Genomic DNA, 14,122 nt, shown 5'->3' with positions numbered 1-14,122 from the left:
TTAACTAAATCCAGCAGTCTGAAAACTGGTATCATTTGTGCCATATGGGATTTGACGCTGGCATTTTGTTCTCTTCCCTCCTATACCTTGTATACAGAAACACATTCATGGCAAAATGTAAACTAAACTGATATTTCCTACTGGCACAATCAAGCAAAATAATACAGGTATTAAATAATACAGATAAAAATAGGGTGGTGAGGACAAGAAGGGCATAAGTGACATTTTGGGTGAAATGGAGATATATTAAATGAAAGCTCTTGATGAGCTCTTTAACTACCAGAAGGACACAACTGAATTCTTAATTTTGGAGTTAATCATTAGAAACCAAAAGACTTAACTCTGAATATACTTCGCCAGTAGTTTTTCGCCAGTAGTTTTTGGTTCCAAAAAAAGCTAACTGCATTTACGCCCCTTTGGCACTGAGAAATGTACTGTGGGTAAAGCTTGTGGATAGCACTTGAGTCAAACCTAAGCCAGGTAGGTCAACCATGAGAGGAAAACTATTTTTTGCTGCTGAAGGTGTATTATTCATCATATTTTGTGACAATGAGCTGCATGATGATGGAGAAAATGAAATATTCAGAATGGTATTTTAGTAATTCAACTCAGATTTTGAAAATCGTGTATTAAATAAATTCAATACACAGACTGAAGTAGTTAAAGTCTTTGATTCTTTTAATTTTGATGATTTTAGCTCACATTTAACAAAAACCCACCACTATCTCAACAAATAAGAATACGTCATAAGACCAATATACATATATATATATAAAACATTTTTAGTTTATTGTTAGCCTTCTGGAAAGTATGTTCATCTACTGTACATGTACTCAATACTTGGTAGGGGCTCCTTTTGCTTTAATTACTGCCTCAAATCAACGTGGCATGGAGGTGATCTGTTTGTAGCACTGCTGAGGTGGTCTGGAAGCCCAGGTTCCTTTGACAGTGGTCTTCAGCTCATCTGCATTTTTTTGGTCTCTTTTTTCTCATATTCCTCTTGCGAATAATCCATAGATTCTCTATGGGGTTCAGGTCTGGTGAGTTTGCTGGCCAGTCAAGCACACCAACACCATGGACATTTAACCAACTTTTGGTGCTTTTAGCAGTGTGGGCAGGAAAATTAAATCAACATCTTCAAAATGCTGATCAGCAGAAGGAAGCATGAAGTGCTCCAAAATTTCTTGGTAAACTGGTGCAGTGACTTTGGAAACTTAACACTGGTCTTCAAGCAATTTGGGCTATGAGCTTCTTCACCCTTCCTCCAAACTCTAGGACTTTGGTTTCCAAATGAAATACAAAACTTTGGACCACTGGGCAACAGTCCAGTTCTTCTTCTCCTTAGCCCAAATAAGACGCCTCTGATGTTGTCTGTGGTTCAGCAAATCTCTTGACATGTTTGTGTGTGGGGGGCTCTTGATGTATTGACCCCAGCCTCAGTCCATTCCTTGTGAAGTCCACTCAAACTCTTGAATCGATTTCACTTGACAATCCTCATACGGCTGTGGTTCTCTCGGTTGGTTGTGGATCTTTTTCTTTTACACTTTTTCCTTCAACTCAACTTTCTGTTAACATGCTTGGATACAGCACTCTGTGAACAGCCAGCTTCTTTGGCAATGAATGTTTGTGGCTTACCCTCCTTGTGAAGGGTGTCAATGATTGTCTTCTGGACAACTGTTAGATCAGTCTTCCCCATGACTGTGTAGCATAGTGAACCAAACTGAGAGACAATTTTGTAGGCTCAGGAAACCTTTGCAGATGTTTTAAGTTGATTAGCTGATTGGCATGTCACCATATTCTGATTTGTTGAGATAGTGAATTGGTGGGTTTTGGTTATATGTCAAATGAGTCAAAATCATCACAAATAAAAGAACCAAACACTTAAACTACTTCAGTCTGTGTGCATATAATTAATTTAAAACACAAGTTTCACAATCTTAGTTGAATTACTGAAATAAATGAATATGTTATAAATTCACGACATTCTAAATTATTGAGATGCACGTGTATATAGGTGTTGGAAGAAATCTCTAAATTTGTCAGTGTTTTTTCTTGCCCCCATTCCCTAGAGTGTGATCAAGTCAACCTAGATCAAGATAAGACAGGCAAAGATCTTCTGGCAATAATAGAAATGCAGAAAGATATCAGTAGAGAGTAAATGAAAATAAGGAAAATGAAAGAAAAGGCATCAACAAAGCCAGGAATCTTAGTGGGAATAGTCATTTCCCATGGACATTTTCCATATATTAGGTGATTCAGACTAACAAAGCATCCCAGGTTTTTTTTTTCAACTAGAACTAGTTTGAAGATGTTTAGTTACTAGAGTCCTAACTCTCTAAATATGAGATTAAATGCAGTGATAAGTGGCAGTGGTAATCTCATTCATACTGTGAAGACCAGGAACAATTTTGTCATTGCTAGAAATTGAGCCTATAAATGGGATAATAAAATATTCTGCTCATTTTATTGACAGCAAACACCGAATTAGTACAGTGGCAGGCAAAGAGATCAAGGAGGAGCAAAGAAAAAAAGAGAAATGACGTAGGGAGAGAAAACTGTTTGAAGCTCTTACATTTTCCCATTGTAATCCCAAGAATTCTTTGTCTACATTCTGTTTTTGTTTTATTGGTTTAGAAAAAGGAGCCAATTTATCCTCAAAGATAAGTTTAAACAGAAAGAATGAGGCACAAAAACATTTAGTTTTTTAATTAATCAAAGTGAGTCTTGCACCTTAAGCATTAGACATCACTTTTGCATGTTAGATAGAGCCCAGAGCAACATTTTGAACAGTTTAAATTTACTGAACATTTGCCTAATTGTGTTTTATGAAGTATGGCAACAAAACAGCAGCAAGTTTAACAAGGCAATAATGTTTATCAAGAATTGGCCAAGTTAATAAAGAAAGTATGTGTTCTTTGATCAATAGAAAAAGACGAACAGAAAGATTGAGAGAGAGGGGCCTGTTGTGACCCATCCGTTTCTGGGTGTAATTCTTTAACACAGGAAGCTGTAGTGACAGATATGGCATGTTTTCCACAGGAACGTGTGGCTGTGGAAGGATGGATATGAGTCCTGTTGTGAACTGTATTAGCTGAAAAACAAGGACGATAGCTAAGCTCTGATTCACCATCATGCAAAATGAAGGCAGAAAACAATAACATTTAGATTCTTCTAATAGACTATCAAGATTGCTTTTCACAAACAGAGACATTCTGATCTACAGAGGTCAAATGTAGGCTACATTAAACCAGCAAGCATTAAAACCGATCATGCATGTGCAAAAGAACAATGATGAGATGCCATGACTGTCATACAGAAGTAGACACGGGGGCCACTGATGTAAGTGTTTACATGTTCATTTTTAAGATGTTGTGGCATGGAAGCCAGCAGATTTGTGAGCAGGTGATAAAGTGAATGAAGATGAAGAGAGAGCAAAGTTTTTAAAAGTTTAGTGCGTATAGAGCTGTAACTTTTATACTTAAGAGATTAACACCTCACTGCCTTTCCACCGACTACCGCTCCAACTGTATATCACATTCACAGCGTGATCAAAGATCTACCGGTATCTAAAATCTCTGGAGTGACTCCCGTCAGTGCAAAAACACGACGAACGTTGATATAGAATGACATAAATTCAGACTGATGCCGTACTGTAAAACTTCTGACCTGTTTTAAATTTAGGACCACGTTTGGAAGTGGCCCAAATCAGAATCAAAAAGATCAGACTCCACGTGGTTTGTGCTCTTCACACTGCATGAAAAATAAAATAATCTGAGTCACATGTCTGTATATATATATATATATATATATATATAAAACATTTCATTTCATTTAGACTTTTTTTTACTGTTTATTCTTACGTTGTGTTGTCTTCACAAGTTAAAGATAAGAGGATGTCTCCATCTCAAGGTTTTCAGCATTACAGGTTCAGTGTTGTGTAGCAGTCATTCTTTATTGTCTTTTTAGTGCTAAAGTCAAGAGAAAAACACATCTGCATCAAGCTGGGGTTTATTGGCGTGGGGAAAGTCACCTTACATACAACACTACACTTATGTGTTTAAGACACACGGTATAGACACCAGCAATCACCTACAAACAGGTCTGAAGGCAGTGAAAGAGTCTGTGCCATCTGTTACTGTTTGAGAGGATATTACAGCCTAGTGAGTCAGAGTCAAACTCTCTAGAAGTGTGTAATGGGTGTCATCAGCTCCAGCGCTTTATACTGTGGCTTTATTCTTCACTGCACATCACAGAAAACAGAACGGCCTTCTGTTTGACTCACAACCAATCTGGTTGATCACTTTGATCTCACAGGCAGTTCAAATACACACACCCACACCCACACACACACAGAGAGAGAAATCCCAGAACATTACAGTGCATGGCCAAGGAAAAACTATATTTATCAGCGTTTATATCTCTGATTGTCACCATCCGTGACCAGTGAGCAATGTGATACAACTGATCCAGTAAATAAAGCTTCCTGTTTAATCACTGATGCTACACCCATCATGTCCGTCTCATTCCACCACACCTCATTAAAAACAAGAGGTGTCATCATGGTAGCATGACAATATAGTAACGCTTGTAGCATCTTGATAATTCTCCTGAATGATCATCTCTTTTATACTCTTTTATACCTCCTCAAGTCTGTAACTCTGCATAACTACTGCCTGATGGTGACTCTGGTAGGGGAGCAGATGTGGAGTTTGGAGCACATTGTCCTTCCCTGGGGTTTCTAAAAAAGAAATACATCAGAGAATTGGTCGATTAACTCATTCCTGGTCCTGTTTTTGGCAAGAAGGAGCCATTCTGTTACATCCCAGTCATTCCCTCCAACCACCTATTGCTTACACTTCTCAAAAAGTAAATTTCTGATTTTGAGTAGCTGAACTTCAGTCTTCATTAGTCCGCCCAAGTATAAATGACACAACACATTATATTAAAAGAACATTAAACATAACTTTCTGTGTAATTTCTAGTCCATTATTCTCACGAAGACTTCATTTATTCATTATTACAATTTAAAATAAATGTTTTCTATTTAAATGTGTTAAAATGTATTTCTGTGGTGCCAAGCTGAAATTTCAGCAGCCATTACTCCAGTCATCAAGGTCCCATGATCCTTCAAAATTCATTCTAATAATTGAAATCTTTTAAAACATTACAAATGCCATTTTTGATCAATTTAATGCAACCTTGCTCAATAGAATTAATGTATTTTGTCATTAATTTATTATTAAAAAAACACATGACCCCAAACTTTGGAATAGTGTGCATGCTGGACAAAGTCAAGGTACAATCAGATTATCCAGGTCTCACAAATATCAGACTCATACAATCACAGACAGACTAAACTTTAGCCTGTTTTAACATCAACTATAGCAGTTTTACTTTGTGACCTACAAAGTGTAAGGATATTTTAGAAACATAGAATCTAGTCTTGTTAGATTGGGCACTGTAATGCATGCCTACTCTTGTCTCTGTCTATCCTTGCAACGCGATTGGAATGAGATCGGCTTCCATTTAATGCTGCATGGAGAACAGAATCAGCTGATGATGGAAGTGCCAAAACTGTGCCCACTGAAAGAGAACATTGTAAATATGAACACTGTCAATTCAATAGATCAGATAACTCTGATATGAAAATTCTGATATGGAGAAAGCAGCATGCATATACAGGTTTATTTATACATATGATAATATCTTGCCAGAAAGAGCCCACATTTTCCATTTTGATGAGATCTGCATGGAGAATTTGTGCATGACTGCAACAATCTCATCAAAGATATTAACACATTGTGGTCAAACATGATTATAAAAGTTTGCTTTTCCTAATTGTGTTTGAGTTTGTTTAAAGTCAATATTACTCTGATCAACACAATTACATAACTACAGTTAGATGAGTGTAAATAGGGGTAGATACTGTTTGCATTATAGCAACAAATCAACAAAAAGCATCATGTTAGATTTGAGTATGTTATTTGTACTCATGTAAAATAGTCATGTAAAAAGACTTGAGCAATGAAAGGTGGAGTCAGACACTGCCTTAATTTACTATATTAATGTACTAAATATTTGACTTTTTTTAAGATATCATAATGTTTTCATAAATTGGAGGAAGTTTGATTGTAATCATTTAATTGTTAAATAACATAACATTAATAGAAACCATAATTAAAGGGCTTTGGCTTCACCCAAGAAGTTCATTTCGGTGTGTCACTAATTCAGTCTGCTTACATTCATCCAAAAATGTTGTGGGAAGAAGGAAAGGTAAACAAACTCCCAGTGAATATTTACCCCTGAGATGTGCGAAATCTTTGTAGTGTGCAAAATGAGGCCCAGTTTATTCTCTAGAATGAAGTGAAAACAGACATTAATGTCTTGAGGGATCGAGATAATGATAGTCAGTGAACATCATCTGCACGTGATCATTCATTCCTAGCTTACAGCTGTCTGTTTGCATTGCCTTCAAGGAAGATGCTGAGACATGCTCAGAAGATTTGACTGCACAAGGGTCAGCGTGACACAATGACCTTCAGAGCGGCGGTCGTGATGTCTGAGACTCCCACTTTTCTTCCTTATGTTCTCTCGTTCTTTTCTCTCTTACTCTGATTCGTTCCAACTGGGAAGTCTGACCATATTAAGAACACTGTGAGATGCAGGCATAGACAAGCAAGCTTGACAAATCACACATTACCTCACACTCTGCCTTCCAGCGCATTTCATATACATATTCGTCAACATGCTCGTATAAAACAATGTGCTGGCAGTAAACATTACTTCATATTCAGATAACTAGAGACTGTAAAAACAAGTCTTCATGAGTGTGTTACATTCATTTCATCACTGGCTGACATGATTCATGATGTCTTTAAAAGGTAAGCCTACTAAGTAAACTCTGAATCGCATCCAAAGTATCTCTCACCAGCTTTTACTCAATACTTCCCACAAATTTGTTCTTGCTCTTTCTCATTCAAAAGTCGTTTGAATGACGACCTGTACCCACAAACCCACTCAAACAATCATGATTGTGCAAAGTTGTACAACTGAATGCAGAGACACGCACTTACCCTTTTGCTCTCCACAAACACAGCCATATATGGTAAGCTGTGTTTGTGGAGGTGAGAGAGACAAGGAAAGCGAGAGAGAGCGAGAGAGCGAGAGAGAGATCTGCTCTCACAGAGAACTAAACAACCCTCCATCATGAAAGCCTCTGTGCAAAGATTATTTCAGCCACGCCTTAAACAACCCTAAAATCATGTGCCGTGTAAAGACTGTATAAACATTATGAGCGGTAGCTGTAATTTTATTCGTGTTTGGTGGACGAGCCGACTGTAGGTTACATCACTTGTTTGCAGTAAAATAAAGAGTGATGATCCCCTGCAGAGTGAAGCTCGCTGGGCCTTCAGAGCTGCAGTTAGGAAGGAGATCTCATGTTTGCTGAACAGATGAGGAATCTGGTTTCGTACACTGTCATAGCTACTCAATAGTAAAAGGTTTACTTCTGGACCTACCATGGATGCTTACAATGCATAGTGATATGTTACGGCTGGTGGAAATGAATTCTTTCTTGAAATTGGCTTGAAAATGTTTGATATTTGATACTGACATCAGCAAACCTTATGTGGCGAACCAGAGAATAAAACTCACTAATGGTCTAAAACAGAGTTTGCCAAACTGGTATTGTAATTAAATAATAATCTAAAACATACATGAAAAAAAAAGGGGGAAAAAATAGAAATAAATAAAACACTTATTAAAAAAAGATTAAATATTTTATTTGTCCACCTGCATGTGACCATTAACCAACATCAGAGAACGGTGAACACACAAATATGTTAAATATTAATTTAAAACCACAGAGGATATTACAAGTGGCCTGACAGATTTACAATTTTTCTTTTTTTCTTTATTTATTTGTTTGGAAATAAACATATTTGGCTATCATTTGACTATTGCAGTGCCTATTTATGAGTCAATACCAAGTGATATCTATGTTCAAATCACTCATGATAATATTCAGACCAACAGCATTATTGTGAGTATAACATTTCTTCTGTACAAGGGTTTATGAAACATTAAGTTGGATCAAATTGCCAATAAATCTGTCTATTTGTGCTTTGTCAACAACAATGGTGGTTCCAAAATAAGGAAAATAGTGTAGGCAATAACTACCGAGATAATTCTGGGGTGTGCATACAATAGATACTATACTATACCATGAGGCAACGGGAGAAGAGTGTTTAATGGCAGCGAAGCAGTGGTGGAAGAAGTACACAAATCAAGTACTTGAGTAAAAGTACAGAAACGTATAATAATATATTACGTAAGGAAAAGTACTCCTTTTTCAATTATACTCGAGTGATAGTACAAAAGTACTTAGTTTTTTATGTACTTAAGTAAAAAAGTACTGATAGATTTATTTTGCAATTTTATATAGGCTACTTAATTTAATTTTATATAAGCACATATTTTTTTATAACCCTACTGCTCAAAATGTCTAGAATTTTCTCAAAATAACCAATATATGGAGTCAAAATATATTTTGGGTTTTGATATGGACTACGATGAGAGTGATGTAGTAATGCTCACTGTGAAGCTTACACTGCTGTGTACCTGAGATAAAACAGAGTTGTGACCCTGGACCACAAAACCAGTCATAAGTGATTGTGTTTTAAAATGTGTTGTTTTACAGAACATCACAGTTATATATGACATGAGAATAAGGCCTGAAGTTAGGAAGAACATTTTAAGGAAAAGATAATTATATTTTCATACTGATTTTGTTTCTTCTCAAACCTTGTCTGTGGTGTAAACACTCCCGGCCAAATGCCCCCAGAGGACATCACTTCCCACTTTGATAATTACTGTAGTTACCATGTTCTGAACATCACATGCTTTCTTTCCCCCCCAGATGTAATCTATCTGGTTGAATAAAAATATTTGGACTTTATTTCTAAAAGTTAGCTCAACTTATCACCAGCAAGCTTGTTAGCTAGACAGTTAGCTAACATTACCAATATTTACTTATTTTCAGTATGGTTATGAATAAACATTCATATCTGTCTACTTTGCTAGTTAATCCAAACTATATAAACATTTATACTGTTGATAAACAATATAAAAACAGACGTCACAAAGGGCATGCGTAGCATTTGAATAAAACTGTTAATGTTACGGCAGTGGGGAATTTGAACGTGAATCAGTTATTTTATTTAATCTGTGTTATTTTAATGTTTTGTTTTTTTTTACCTAAGAGACACTGATGCTGATGTGTCTGATTTCAAGCATTTCAGTGGGCTTAAATAGATCACCCTTTACAGCAGATTTTGTTCACAAACAAATGTTTTTACCTAAATATAATTTTCAGTTAATTAATCTTAAAATTCAACATTAGTTCACAAGATCTCATTCTTACTTGTGAATTCACTAGAGACTAAATGGTTCATTTGAATCATTAAGTTGTCGACTCGAGAACAGCTAATTCGTGAATGAATCATTTGGTGCGATTTGTGAACCGATTTAAAAGGTTAATTGAAAATAATCAAATCGTTCTTGAATCAGACTCCGGAGCACGTGATATATTACATCTCAGTAAATTAGAATGTTGGAATAAAAGTTCATTTATTTCAGTAATTCAACTCAAATTGTATTTTGAACTCAAACTCAACTCAATTGTCTTTTAATTGTGATTATTTTGGCTCACATTTAACAAAATCTCATCAAATAAGAATATTGTGACATGCTAATCAGCTAATCAACTCAAAACACCTGCAAAGGTTTCCTGAGCCTTCTAAATGGTCTCTCAGTTTGGTTCACTAGGCTACACAATCATGGGGAAGACTGATCTGACAGTTGTCCAGAAGACAATCATTGACACCCTTCACAAGGAGGGTAAGCCACAAACATGCATTGCCAAAGAAGCTGACTCTTCACAGAGTGCTGTATCCAAGCATGTTAACAGAAAGTTGAGTGGAAGGAAAAAGATGCACAACCAAACGAGAGAACTGCAGCCTTATGGAACTTCACAAGGAAGGAACTGAGGCTGGGGTCAAGGCATTAATTAAGATCCATCACACACAGACGTGTCAAGGAATTTGCTGAACCACAAACAACGTCAGAGGCGTCTTACCTGAGCTAAGGAGAAGAAGAACTAAACTGTTGCCCAGTGGTCCAAAAGTTTCTTGAAGTCCATTGTTAAGTTTCCACAGTGATGATTTGGGGTGCAATGTCATCTGCTGGTGTTGGTCCGTCGTGTTTTTCGAAAATCAAAGTCACCGCACCAGTTTACCAAGGAATGTTGGAGCACTTCATGCTTCCTTCTGCTGACCAGCTTTTTGAAGATGCTGATTTCATTTTCCAGCAGGATTTGAAACCTGCCCACACTGCCAAAAGCACCAAAAGTTGGTTAAATGTCCATGGTGTTGGTGTGCTTGACTGGCCAGCAAACTCACCAGCTGAACCCCATAGAGAATCTATGGAGTATTGTCGAGAGGAAAATGAGAAACAAAAGACAAAAAAATGCAGATGAGCTGAAGGCCACTGTCAAGGAAACCTGGGCTTCCAGACCACCTCAACAGTGCCGCAAACTGATCACCTCCATGCCACGCTGATTTGAGGCAGTTATTAAAGCAAAAGGAGCCCCTACCAAGTATTGAGTACATGTACAGTAAATGAACATACTTTCCAGAAGGCTAACAATAAACTAAAAATGTTTTTTATTTTAATATATGTATATTGGTCTTATGAAGTATTTTAATTTGTTGAGATTGTGAATTGGTGGGTTTTTGTTAAATGTGAGCCAAAATCATCACAATTAAAAGAACCAAAGACTTCAGTCTGTATGCACTGAATTTATTTAATACACGAGTTTCACAATATGAGCTGAATTACTGAAATTAATGAACCTTTCCACAACATTCTAATTTATTGAGAAGCACCTGTATAAGGGGTAACGATATGTTTTATGAAATCTAGTGAAGTAAAAAGTATGATCTTATGCTTTGGAATGTAGTCAAGTAAAAAGTAAAAGTTTCTAAAAATAAAACTACTCCAGTAAAGTACAGATACTGGAAAACTTTACTTAAGTACAGTAAAGTAGTAAAGCTACTTAGTTACTGTCCACCACTGCAGTGAAGCAATGCATCTGACGCTAGTGGTGAATATAATTCTTCCATGTTACATTCATACTACACACATTCATACCAACATATTTTTAGCAGCCTTGAAGTAATTACTTATGTAAAAAAAAATAATTAAAGATTATGTGATTTGGGACATAGCCTTTGTTTTGTACCTGAATGAATCTCTTTATTTTAAACAAATTTGTTAAATTAATGATTCAAAGAATCATTCATGAGGAGAGTCATTTGTGAACACAAAATCCTCACCATTAATGCACAAACAGACTGTCCATCCAGAACATGCAAACACGGATAAGTGGAGTACGAATGATGAAATGTTCCAGTACTGTATGACTGTATACTTTTGAAAAATAAATAAATAATTAAATAAAAAATAATAATAAATAATTAAATATTAAACATATTAAATAAATAAAAATCAAACCATTTATTTGGATTTTAAACCAAATAAATGAATAGTTAATATTAAGTTGGAAAGTTTACAATTATTTCCACATCTCTGGTATTCATGATTTCTTTTACATTCAGACAGGGGTTCAGTGAACCCCCCTGAAGGCCCTGCAAAGCTAATGTTAGCCTCAAGACCCCCATCCATTTTCACTGCTTCTTCAAATCACACCCGTGCCTCAGAGGAATAACAAAAATATCCTCTCAGTGCTGGTTCACATGCACACACGCTCCCCTAATCTGATCCACCATCTACACAAAATCAACTGCATAAATACATGGGCCGCAATAAAAGCCACAATCTTTGTTAAAGCTTGTGCACTGGCATCAGCTACTGCATTTGAGAATATGTCCTCAAATGTGAGACAAAGAGAAAGAGAAGAAGAACAAGCAAGACAAGGTCAGAGAGAGTGTGTCATCAATTTTATCCTTATTTGGGAGGAGGAATGTGGAGGAGGTCAAGAAGATCACAGCCATCAATGACACATCTCTCATTCTCTCACATTCTCTTTTTTTATGAGCAATGATAATTATTTAAATTAAACTAAGTGTGTGTGTGTGTGTGTGTGTGTGTTTGTGTGTGTGTGTGTGTGTGTGAAAAATACATTACGATGAAGTTATGAGATATTATGGACGCTGTTGTGCAAAAGTGTGAAATTGATAACTGACAACAGGCTGTATGCATATCATAATTATGTCGTAATTCATTATTTTTATAGAACACATATGTGCACACATTACAGCACACTGCACTGAAACTGCATGAAACAGGGACACTCTTTTTATACCTGCATCTGGACTGAATAACCAAAGCAGATGTTTGAGGCAGATAAATAATGATGTCATTTTTGAGCGGAGGATGGCAGTGCTTGCAGTGTTTGTTTATCTGGTTCACCACATGTGGAGCTCAGACCGTCTGCCCCCCCGTCAGCAGGCTCTACTCATGTGTATGAGAGCGTATGAGAGCGGGATACTGCAATTTAGAAATTAGACTGCAAATTAAACTGTCTGAACAAGAATCCAGACAGTTCATCCTTCAGGGCTGTGAATTATACACCCAATCCCAAAGCAGAAGGGTTTGGAAATCCATCCGTAATTGTTCTCACTAAACAGTAAAGCTACTTCACAAAGGGAGCACTGACTGCAAAATAACACAGGAGAGACATGCCTGTCACGTGTCAAATCATTGTGCAATGAGCAGTAACATTTGGCACAGCTGTCTAAATTTCACAATTACAATTCCAAACACCAAGAACCAGGTTACAACGGAGACCAATGGCTGTTCTTACTGCACAGTGTCTTTTTAGGTGTTTAGATTCTTTCTTTTACTGAAGATAAACCACCAATGACACATTTACACACCCATTTACACACACTCATATACACATCTGCAAATCATATATACATCTGGATATACTTTCTATAAATATGTAATATTTTGTATATTGTTTCACTGTCTCGCTTTTATATCCCAAGGGCAGGCTTTTCTTTTAAACTATTACATTTTCACGCAAATTTGTTTTTGAATCTGTTGTTACATGATTTTTAATTAACATCAAATTATTATATTTATACAAATCCTCGCCAAGGCTGCATTTACTTGATCAAAAATACGGAACATTGTGAAATATTACAATTCAACAGAACTGTTTTCGGTTTTCTATTGTCTGTTTTCATTTTTGATCAATTTAAGATTAAGATAACATTTTTTACATTTTATTAATGTAAAAACAAATGTAAAAAAAAAAAAAAGAATAATCTCTCTGTCTAAATCTTATGTAACAGTGATGCTGGACAAATCAGTTAAACTAATAAAAATGTGAAAAGTGTGTTTTATTTCATTTTTAATGATGTCGGAAAAAGTGCTCATAACTGAAGCAACCCCAACATATATTGTGCATTTTTCCACAATTCACTTCCTTTCTTGTTGGTTCCTCTAAGCACAGCATTGTAACATACATTTTTCCACTGCCATTCCAACTAAAAACATGAAACCTGAAGACAGGGCCGTTATGACATGTGCTTTTCAGTGACCCGGGATGACAGCACATGATCTCATGATTATGGTAGTTGACATGTCAGCACAGGTTTGAGCTGAGCAGCCCTCCACACATCAGTAGACTACAGATGGTGAGTGAGCAGGGAATGTAGGGAATTCTTCTGCCTTTGCTGATTTCTGCAGAACAGCAGACAGGAAAGTTATGATGTGTCATACCCTAGCTGCGGGCTTTTCTGGCTTTTGTTATTTATAAACTAGTGCTCATCCCCACAGCAACGGATATATTTTCACTTCCTGTTTAAGGTGATGGTGCAGTATGCCAACTCATCAAGTTTCTTAGCGTCATCACAAAATCTATTTTTTCTTCCTAAGGAAATAGAAAAAAAGTATTGAATGGTGTGTAGCCTATAGATAAATAGACAGACACAGCCTATAGATTTTATTATATTTAATAATTTTAATTGTATTTTAACTAAGGATGTCAATTTAACGCTTTAATCTATTAATTAGTTATGAAAAATGCCCCGCC

Source organism: Carassius auratus, unplaced genomic scaffold (assembly GCF_003368295.1).
Source record: "Carassius auratus strain Wakin unplaced genomic scaffold, ASM336829v1 scaf_tig00000876, whole genome shotgun sequence".
Taxonomy (NCBI): Eukaryota; Metazoa; Chordata; class Actinopteri; order Cypriniformes; family Cyprinidae; genus Carassius; species Carassius auratus.
Note: the sequence above shows the minus strand (reverse complement) of the source record.